The sequence below is a fragment of the Arachis ipaensis genome, chromosome B6 (genome assembly GCF_059453495.1).
Source record: "Arachis ipaensis isolate K30076 ecotype BB chromosome B6, ASM5945349v1, whole genome shotgun sequence".
Taxonomy (NCBI): domain Eukaryota; kingdom Viridiplantae; phylum Streptophyta; class Magnoliopsida; order Fabales; family Fabaceae; genus Arachis; species Arachis ipaensis.
The window spans coordinates 152,546,672-152,558,692 of NC_142441.1; positions in this window are offsets into that span (position 1 = coordinate 152,546,672).

Here is a 12,021-nt window from a genome sequence, read left to right on the forward strand (position 1 = left end):
ATGAGAACATTTAAGTGTATGAAAATTGAAGATATTTGATGCCTCACTTGCACTTTTTATAGTAGAATAATAAGTGATACAATGTGAGGGAATTTAATTTATTTTAAACAAAAATATCAAAGAGACAAAGACGAAGTTTACAATGTTGTAATTTGTTGACTATTTCATAGCTCAGGCCTCAGGGTACTATAAACTTTTATAAAAAATATTATTAATACACTAAAATTAGTCATTAATATATTTATATATAAATATATGTGTAATTTAATTTATTTTTAATATATATTTATATTTTAATATATATTTTATATTAATGACTAATTTTAGTAGCTAATTTTGATATACACATAATATAATCCAGTTTTATTGAGGAAACAATTGGCAATTAAATTCTGGCCTTTTAGCTGATTTTGAAGATGTATTATTAGTTTATTACACAGTTTTAGACTTTGGTTACATCTAAAAGCATATGCACTTATTATGATTTATTTGTTTTCTTTTTTATTTATGTTTTTATTAAAAAGAAATTGTAGTGGAGGAAGAATTTCTTAGTTACATACACTAGAGGTTGATTTTGAAATATATATTATTCTTCTTTAAATCTAAGTGCACATTAAAATTAGACAAATTACAATGGGAAGAGCCCATAGAATATATATCAAAGTCCAATGCAAATAATTTAAGAGAGTAAAAGGAGATAAACCCTAAGAAGTTCTTAATAATTTTTTTTAATTCATGGAAATGAAGGAACCTACTGCAAAGTACAAAAACTTCAGCTAAAATATCTCCAAGGCACTTGGAGGGGAAAAAATAAAAAATATCTCACCTTCAAGTATATATATTGGAAGATATCTAATATCTAAAGTATATTTTGGATTATTTACAATGGATAGTTTTTTCTTTTTTTTTTATTTTTTATTTTATATTTTTTTCATTAGAAGGTTTTTTTTTTTGGACAGAAGAGGGTGGTCTTTCTAACTGCTAAATTAGACCAAAAAAAACAAAAAACAACAACAACAACAATGATAAAATATTTTTGGGTAAAGTACTAAATTGGTCCCCTAGGTTTGGACGTAATTCTGTTTTAGTCTTTAAGGTTTAAAGTGTTCTATTTGAATTCAAAAAAGTTTCATTTAGCATCAATTTAGTCCCACATTGAGGTCAAAATTAAATAATTAACAAAATGTCCTACATAACAACAGTTCAAGAACAAAATCGATAATCTGGAGAACAAGTACAAGCTCCAGAGGCACAAAATCAACCATTGATGCATCAATACATTTATTTATCATTTTCTTTAGTTTTATAGAAAATATTTTATTTATATTATAAAAAAAATAATAAATAAATGTATTGATGTATCAATGGTTGATTTTATGCCTCTGGAGCTTGTACTTGTTCTCCAGATTATCGATTTTGTTTTTGTACTGTTGTTATGTAGGACATTTTGTTAATTATTTAATTTTGACCTCATTATGGGACTAAATTGATGCTAAATGAAACTTTTTTGAATTTAAATAGAACACTTTAAACCTTAAGGACCAAAACCAAATCTAGGAGACCAATTTAATACTTTATCCAATATTTTTTTTCCTTGATGTGATGAAAGACTTTTAAAAAAGTCCAGTCTCAGATTTTTGGTAAAAAAAATGGCTGAATATTTAGCAAATAGATCCAAGAAATAAATAAATAAATAAATATGTAGCTTTCCATCATTTAGAAATAATTTATATATGTCCCAAAATTTAGATTGGGTATAAATAATAATATGATGTAACTTTTTCTTTTTTTTTTAATGGCAAGTATCTAAGCTAGTTTAATTTAATTTAAAAGACTTCTGGCTGTTTGTTGTTTACAAGTTTATATAAGTGTGAACGATAATCTCAAATCGAAAAGAATAAAAAGAAGTAAATAGTTTATAACTTAAAAATTTGATACGTGTTAATTGCAGCATCACTATGCTTTTTCTTTTTGTTAAGGGGTTTTATGCAATTTTTTCATATAACAAATTAAAGAAGGAACAACTAAGTAAAGTTTTGTCATTTTAATTATGAGAAAACTTCTTGTTGATAATTATAAGTGAAGAGCTCTTAATAAAACTTATTTATTTATTTCACAAAAGATCTTCTATGACTAATATACCACTTTTAAATAATCTTAAAATTAATCCATCCTACAATTAACTATACAATTCTATTTCTATAGTCTTTAAATTGTGTTTGTTTTTGAAAATAGAATAAGACAAGACACTGAAAATAAGACATAAAAGACAAAAGTACAAAATTTTGTATTCTTGTATTGTGTTTGGTGATAAACTAGAATAAATTATGAAAATTTAATTTATTTTCATTTTTTTCATTCAAAAAATTTGAGAAGAAAAATATAATAATAAAAAAATATAACTATAAAAAATTAACAAGAATAATAAAAAATAAATAAAAAATAAATCGTGTCCTTTGTTATTGTTTCTGTGTCCTTCTTATCATGATGGATACAAAATGTCTCTAAACATAATATCTCTATTTATGTCTCATCTATCAAATATAATTTTGTATCTTTATGATCTGATTTAATGTTCTATCTTTATAAGCAAATGCAGTCTAAAAATGACAATTAACGATGATAGTAACATTCTTTTTTTGTTTTTATTTTTTTCTTATAAAAAATATTCTATGACTGTCACTTTAAACCAAAATTAGTTGTTATTTGGTGGAATACAGTAATTAAATTTTGTAATTATCATGAAACGATGTTGCGTATAGAATATGCAAATTGAATGTGTTTATAGTGTTTTGAGGAAAGCTCATGGAAGTTTGGAAGTAAAAAGGACATCATTAATTATCTTTATTAATTCAAAACGAGTTGATCAAGGCTCTTGTTATTAAAAAAAAAAATTATATTTCCCATAAAAAATATGATTTACATATCAATATCTTTTTCCTTTAATTTCCCTCTTTTTTTTGGATGGAATATATATCAAAATAGACCACACAACAAAATGACATAGAAATTTCAATATTTCAAAGATTCGCCATGGAATGAATGCAATAAATTAAAGTATGTCATTTTTAATGAGAAGACAAAGATTTGAGTGATTGTGATAATTAAGAAGATATTAGCAAGGCATATATATATGATTAGGCCATATAGCACTTGAAAGAGCTGCCAATGAAAATAATTAACTTAATTTGTTATTATTGCCAACATCATATATAAATTCTCAAATTAAAAAATGTTGTTAAACAGTTTTTAACACCCTTTGATAATTACCAAAATCTGTATAATTTTTTTTTTAATTGTGTTGGATTTCAAATTTTCTTTCCATCCGATGTCATTGATGTACAAAGAAGTTGGTGAGATTAAGATTTGTGAAAGTGAGGAAGCACCGAAGAAATGGGACTTTGAAACAAAACAAAGAAACTAAAAAACAAATGTACGGTTGTGTGTGAATGAATAAAAATGTCGTACAAATCATGTTACCCCATTCAGTACTTTACCTTTTAACGCGTCTCTCTTACATTACAATCATTTTTATAGATTCTTTTTCTTTTTTTTTTATATGCATTATTGCTCTGTCACCCTGTTATTAATCTTAATATCAAGATAATACTATTTATTTGAGAGATAAATCTTAAAATGGTCTTTGAGATTGGCGTCGTGCACTAAAATCGTTCCTGAAATTTCAAATGTACCAATTACGTCCCTGAGATTGAAAAAAGTGCACCATATTAATTTCTGACCTATTTTCCATTAACGACGTGATGACATGGCATGATGACGTGGATTGTAAGTGACACGTGTCACTTCATAATTTTGGCCACGTGTAATGGTACGATGATGTGGTGACCAGTGACACGTGGCATGTTGACGTGGATGGTTATGCCACGTGTCACAATGTTATTTGGCCACGTGTCCGTTTGTGTCACGTGTCACAACAGTATTCGTCCACGTGTCATCCACTATGTCATCGTTGTATATGCACCAAATTAGTCCCTCACTTTGCATTAAGTGACTCATTTTAGTCCCTGAAATTGAATGTCGTGCACCAAACTAGTCCCTTCACCAGTTTTTTCTCAATTTTTTCTATAAATTCAAAATTCTCAATATTTTTGAATGCATTAATTTCAATTCTATTTTTTCACATGTTCTTCAAATAAAAGTGTTGTTATAAAATATTTTTTCTCTTGCGAATACCCTAACCGTCGACTTAAAGTTGACGTGAAGGCTTTTCAAGCACCTTCGTTACCATCTCTGACCTCTTTCAGTACTTTTATAAAATATTTTTTTCTTGCGGATATCCCTAATAACCGTCGTTTTGGAGTTGACGTGAAGGCATTTCAAGCTTCTCTCATTACCATCTCCGACCTCTTTCGTCTAGACTGCAGAGGTCAAAGATGGTAACGAGGGTGCTTGAAGTGCCTTCAATCTAGCTCATTTACACATAACGAAAACGTGTATTTCATAAGACAAAAAATGTTTATTTTAATTATTAATTTATTGTTAAAAACACATATTTTTTTATGAAAAAAAATATGTCTAATTAATCATATAATTATTTTTTTATAATAACATACTTATATATTACAAAATTTACCAATATTAAATTATTAAAAAATTATATAATTAAAATTAAATTCTTAAAAATTTTTATGAAAGCACTTGTATTTAAACGATATATGAAAAAATAGAATTAAAATTAGTGTATCCAAGATATTAAAATTTTAAATTTAAAAAAAAAAAGAGAAAAAACTGGTGAAGGGACTAGTTTGGTGCACGACATTCAATTTCAGGGACTAAAATGAGTCACTTAATGCAAAGTGAGTGACTAATTTGGTGCATATACAACGATGACATAATAGATGACACGTGGAGGAATACTGTTGCGACACGTGGCACAAACGGATACGTGGCCAAATAACATTGTGACATGTGGCACAACCATCCACGTCAGCATGCCACGTGTCATTGGTCACCACATCATCATACCATTACACGTGGCCAAATCATGAAGTGACACGTGTCACTTACAGTCCACGTCATCATGCCATATCATCACGTCGTTAATGGAAAAAAGTCGGGGACTAATATGATGCACTTTTTTCAATCTCATGGACGTAATTAGTGCAATTGGAATCTCAGGGACGATTTTAGTGCACGGCGTCAATTTCAGAGACCATTTTGAGGTTTAACTCATTTATTTGATTATATATATATATGAGTTAAACCTCAGAGTGGTCCCTGAACTTGCACTCGACACTCAAAGTGGTCCTTAACCTTGCACTGGCCTCAATATTATCCCCGAATTTAACACAAGTGTTTCACGGCCGTCCCTGAAGCATTTTTCGGGGAATATTCCCTAACGGCGCGCTGACGTGTATGAAGAGGCGCCACATGGATATCTGACGTGGCTGTTATCATTTTTTAACTTAATTTAGTCCCTGAATTATTTTATAACCCTAATCCCCAATTTATTATCAGAAACCACTCTGTTTCTTCTTCTCTGCTCTCCTTCGTCTTCTCTACCATTGTTGAGCTGCCATTGTTGAATGTGATTTTAGTGGGTCATGATGGGTGGAGTAATAGTTGAAGTACCTGGTGGTGTGATAATTGGTTTGGCCCTTACTTCCTTGATTATAGCATTGAATACTTTGCAAGCATTGTTATATATGTTGTCACATTTTGGTTGGGAGGGGAAGAAGGTCCGACTCCATGCATCTCTTCGTCATTTGGAAAGGTACTCTCATGCTTCCTTTTTAGCTCTCTGGATTTTCATCATCCCCTCAATGAATCCCTCTTGAGCAGTAGATCTTACACACTCCCACAGTAATCCTCTAAGTTCATTGTCTTTCCACTGCTTATTGAAGTTTCTCCGCAAGTGCTATACACAAAATCTGTGGTGGACATCAGGGAAGACCTCTTGCACAGCTGTGATTAGCCCCTGCACGAAACCACTGAAATTAATAACTTACAATATCGGGACCCAAAATGGTCCCTCACCTTACATAAGTGACATCAAATTAATCCCTACACATGTATAAGTGACAGCAAATTCATCCCCACGATTTATTAAGTTCTACTCCTACCCCCATTCTATCAATACAGGCAATAATAATGTGTGAAACAAATCAGTAAATATAGAAACAGAATCATGAAAGCAAAACATGGCTACAAAAAATACATCAATCTAAGGAGTTCAACCCTTACTAAAATACAATAACCAGTAAATAGCAAAGACATCGTTACCTTTTACATGTCTAAAATGAAACACCACCCATTTTGGGTGTAGCTCCCTAGATCCTCTTGCAGCAGCTCAAGAAACCACCTCCAATTATTCGTGTTCTCCACTGGTACAATGGCATATGCAATGACGTAAATTGCTGTCAAGATTTGTCCACCAAATATGGTTTTCTGGAATGCTCCATCAAGCTTTATTAGAGGTCTGCATCCCGCACTAAATCTATTCTTGCACCCATCCAGACAAATATACATCTTGTCAAAAGTGGGCTCTTCTGCGGGGTTTGAAGTATGTTAAAGCTTCAGAGTGCTTCATATTTGGAAATTTCATAAGCTTCTTCACCAACTTGTTTGCTAACCACCCTCTGTTAGCTAATTTATTTTTTGTCTCCCTTGGGCATGTATGATCATCATTGAAGGTTTTAACTTGCCAGCAAACAATCTCACTATCCTTAGAGATATAGATAACCCATGGACATTCCTCACCCCTACATAAAGCCCTGCATCGTACATTATCATTTTTCTTGAATCTAACTCTTCTACCTTCCTGGATGCAATACTCCCTCACAGCCTCCTTAAAATCCATCTTCGTGTTGAATTTCATCCTACCTCTAATTGGAGTTTTCCGAACCTTGTTTCTTCTCTGAAAACAGGAAATGAGTCGTCATCCTCTGAGTTAGAGGTGTCTTCATTTCTTCGGAATGCCAAGAATTTGTCCCATCTAACTCATCATGATATACATCTTGAGCATCATAACCTCCAAAATTCGGGCCTTCATCATAACCTCAAATTGTTGTCTCCACCCACCATGACCCACTCAAATCACGTTCAACAATGGCAGCTCAACAATGGCAGAGAAGACGAAGGAGAGCAGAAAAGAAGAAACAGAGTGGTTTCTGATAATAAATTGGGGATTAGGGTTATAAAATAATTCAGGGACTAAATTGAGTTAAAAAATGATAACAGCCACGTCAGATATCCATGTGGCGCCTCTCCACACACGTTAGCGCTCCGTTAGGGAATATTCCCCGGAAAATGCTTCAGGGACGACCGTGAAACACTTGTGTTAAATTCGGGGATAATATTGAGGCCAGTGCAAGATTAAGGACCACTTTGAGTGTCGAGTGCAAGTTCAGGGACCACTCTGAGATTTAACTCTATATATATATATATATCAATCAGCTACTATATATTTGTGATTAAATATATATTTTAATTTATATTTTTTAACTAAATAATCAATTATTAGAATAATAAAATAATATCATAGTAAAATAATTGAACTTTTTTATAATAAAAAAAATTATTTTTTATGAAATATCAAATATATATATTTTTATACAATAATTTATTGATAGTTAATTTTTAATATACATATAATATTATTGTTATTTATTTATGTGATTTATTTAAAGAGATATATTGCCTTAGATGAGAATGAAATATGTAAATTTATTAAGTAGTATAATTATATATGAGTGGTTTAGATGAAAGTTATTAAAATATATATTAATTAATAATCTTTAAACGGACAAAAAACATTTATGCGTAATCAAGCAAACTAAAACAAATTTTTATTTGAGAGAAAATATTAATGATATAATTATTTATGTTATTTTTTTATTAATTTAAATTTTTAAAATAAATGATTTTTTCATGCAAAAAATATCATATATTTATAATTTTGTGTGTTATCTAATGATTTTTATTCTCTAACTAGTTATATATAAAAGGGGTAAGTATGGTTTTGGTCCCTAAAGTTTTGGTCCAGAATCGAAATCGTCCCTCTTGTAATTTTCGAATTAAAATCGTCATTAAAGTTTTTTTTCGTATTAAAATCGTCCTTTTTATTCTTTTTGGACAAAAATACCCTCACCACTACCAACATAATTACTTCCTCCACCACCACCACCACCAACACCAACACCACCGCCACAACCTCCACCAACACCACCACCAACACCAACATACACCACCACCAGCACCACCAACACCACCACCAACGCCGCCGCCGTCCCCCTCCCCCTTTCCCCTTCCCCCTCCCCGCCTCCCCTTCCCCCCACCCCGCGTCCCCTCTCCCTCCCCCTCCCCGTTTTCCCTTCCCCGCACCCCCACCCCCACCCCGCGTCACCCCCCTCCCCGTCTTCCCTTCCCCCCACCCCCACCCCCACCCCTCACCTCCACCTCCACCTCCACCTCCAGTAGAGAAGCAGAAACAGAAAGCAGAAAATCAACAAAGCCAAATCAACAAATTCAAGCACAAAGAAGCAGAAGGTGAATGGCGGCGGCGGCTGGGTGGTTCCTTTCCCCCACCCCCAACGCGGTGGCAGGAGCATGCATGAACGGCGACGTCTTCCTCTGGTCGTGGTTCCGGCGGCGGCTCGTGGGCGGACCGGCGATGGTGGCAGCGGCGGTTCCTTTCCCCTACCCCCAACGCGTTTCCTTTCTCCCCCCTACCCCCAATGCGTTTCCTTTGCCCCCCTCCTCCAAAACGTGTTTTTTTTTATTTTTTTAAATTTTATTTTTTTTATTAAAATAGGGGTAGTTTAGGAATTAAATTAAAAATTTTATTAAAAAGAACGATTTTAATACAAAAAAAAAACGTTAATGACGATTTTAATTCGAAAATTACAAGAGGGACGATTTCGATTCTGGACCTAAACTTTAGGGACCAAAAACATACTTACTCATATATAAAATTACTATTTTTTCTTTCTTTTTTATCTAAAATTTTACAATTTTAACTATTATAAATAATCTTTAGAATCCTTATTATTAATTATTTTCATGAAAGTATTACCTGCAAAACTTGTCCAAAATCAGATCTGTTTGCCCATAAAATCCACTACGTAATGTGTGTGTGACCGTACTACTAGGAATGGTGGCTTTCTTCAACATTGTCCACATGGAATAATCCATCTATATATATTACAGTAATCTTATATATAATAATATCATTTATTTGTTCAATTATATATATGTGTGTGTGGATAATGTTGATAACATTGACTGATCATATATCACCGACAACAATATGTTTGTATATATACTTATTGGTAATTAAGTTTGGAACTTATGTTAATACTATTAATTGGAACTCAAATAGATTAATCATCAATAATAGAGTGGACACTCCAAAATTAGATTAGAGAGAGTATATATTAAAGGTGTTGCCAACTGTAAACTGCTATAATAAACAAAATTCTCTTACAACAATTATATGACTTTTGAGGTGTTTGTGAGGTCAAGCTATGAACCTAGCTAAGCGCGTTTTTTTCCAAAAATAAAAAAAAGAAAAGAAAGAACGAAAGAAAGAAAAACTAAACTAAACGCTTTAAGTTATTATCATTTAAATTTTTAATATATCTTTTGAGAACAAACAAATATATAATGCCAAAAGTAATCATATTTTTCGAGAGCAGAGGAGTGGTGAGGGGACCCCAAAACTTAAAAATCTTGTCCCCTCTTTTTTTTTTTTTTTTTTTTTTTTCTCTTTTTCTTCACTCGGTTTTCATTTATATTGTTTAGTTTTTTGCATGAATAAAGGAAAGGAATATATCTATCCATATATAGATTTGACTTCTCTAAAATTAGGTGATTTATAGAATAAAAAAATTTGAACTACTAATCATCGCTATAAATATATATTTTTTTATTATGTGTAGATCTTATCAAATAATTTTATTTTATAAATATTGTCATCTTAAAATAGTCAAATTAATTCATGTATATCGTTTAATTTAAATATAAATTTTTATTTTTATGCTATCATAATAATAAGGGAAAAGTTTGCTTAAATAATTAAATTATTATCGTGCATATTACATTATTATGGCTTGTGGGTTGTTAAATAATGTCTAATTTTAAGTTTAATTAACATTATGAAGATTAAATATTTTTACATTATTTTTGAATTTGCGGAGTAACTTTTTATATAAAAAGAAAAACTTCATATATATTATTTTGCATTGACATACATATAGGAATGGAAGAACAGAATCAACATTGAAATAACTTAATTTGATTTCATATCTAATCAATGATTTAACCTATGAAAGTTGAGAAAATTGTGAACACTAATGATGAATAAGATCCACAATAATTATATAAAATTATGTACGTGTAAATAACAAATAAGTTGCAACATGTCAAATGTCATCAAGAAAGGTGAGATGCCTTTCTTTTACCCAAAGTTCAAAATATCAAATATAATTGCTTGCAAACAACGTGTTTGGCTTCACTTTTTGCTTTTTATATATATATATATATATATATATATATATATGTGTGTGTCTTGTGATGGTTAAGTGGGTGATAAGTTTAGGGTTACAAGGTTTTAATTGGTCATATTGATTCTCATGCCAATAATAATTAATAATAATAAATAATATTAATAGACCATTGTATTGGTCTCTCATGTAACTAAACTAGATTATTACTCAAAATAAACATCTTTTTATATAGTTTAAGTTATTGGTAGAGACTATTTATTTATGTGTTTTTTTTTATTAATTTAAATTTTTAAAAGGAGAGATATTATTATAGTTAGTATCACTGTTGACATTGGCTGCAGAATTAGTAAGCATATTATATAGAAAAGTTATCAGCTATATTGAGAATATCGGTGTTTCAGTTATTTTAACCGTTGATTTTAATTAATATATATTATATATATTTTTTATAATTTATATCAACGGTTAAAATAACTGGAACACTAGTATTTCCAATATACCTAAAACTCTTCCTATTATATTATATATATAATATTAGTTTAGGTTGATTAACTTTAGTTTTTCTTGTTTTTAAAAAAAAAAATACTATTCTTACCATTAGGTTTTCTTTTTCATTATTTCACTTATATATAATTAGTGAAGAAGTAATAATTAAAATTTAATATTGACTAAATAATATAAATTTCTTACATGTGATGATGTATATTTCACATCGGCACACATATATGTTGACTTTGATATTGTAATCAATTTCCAAATGTCTTCTATATCTTTTATATATTAGTAACATTTTAATAATTTAAGTTGGTATAATCAGCTAATCAAAATTTAAATATAATTATACTTTGGTGGATTTATTTTAATGGAAATTTTCTTCCTTGGAAATGCTCCTTATGGAAGATTCGGTTGCTGGGACATAGTTTTCGGATTAGAGCATGATAGTTTAAAATTATTTAAAAAAAAAATAGAACAAGTCATGAAGCATGAAAAACATTCAATGTGCCTTAGACGAATGTGAATATAGCCTTAACAACAACGTTTTAATTGAATATGCTTGCTTAAAATTTAGGGGTTTTTTCTTTTAATATTTTTTTACTAGTCTTGTGTCACTGTTACTTGTGCATAAAGTAGTTTCTACCATTCTAAATTTCTAATCCAAGATGAAGGGAATTGAAAGTGCTCTTTCTTAATTAATATGGATAAAATCATTATAAGAAAGAAGAGAATTACTTTATATCTAACTTCATATTGAACATGTGATAATTAAGAGCATAATTAAAATTTCACATTTGATTTTACTCCTCTGGAATTTAAAGATGATATATAATAACTCATTTTTTATTGGATATATTTATCATTTCTCAACTTCTTATAAACAAATTTGTTCCTATATATCCAATAAAAAACATTAAACTTATTATTAGTCTTCTTTTGTATGATAATATTATACACATGAATAAATTATTAAAGATTCTCCATATACATTAAAATTGAATCACTTAACCAGTTACTATCTATTTATATATTTCTTAATTAAATAATTAACCATCACTAT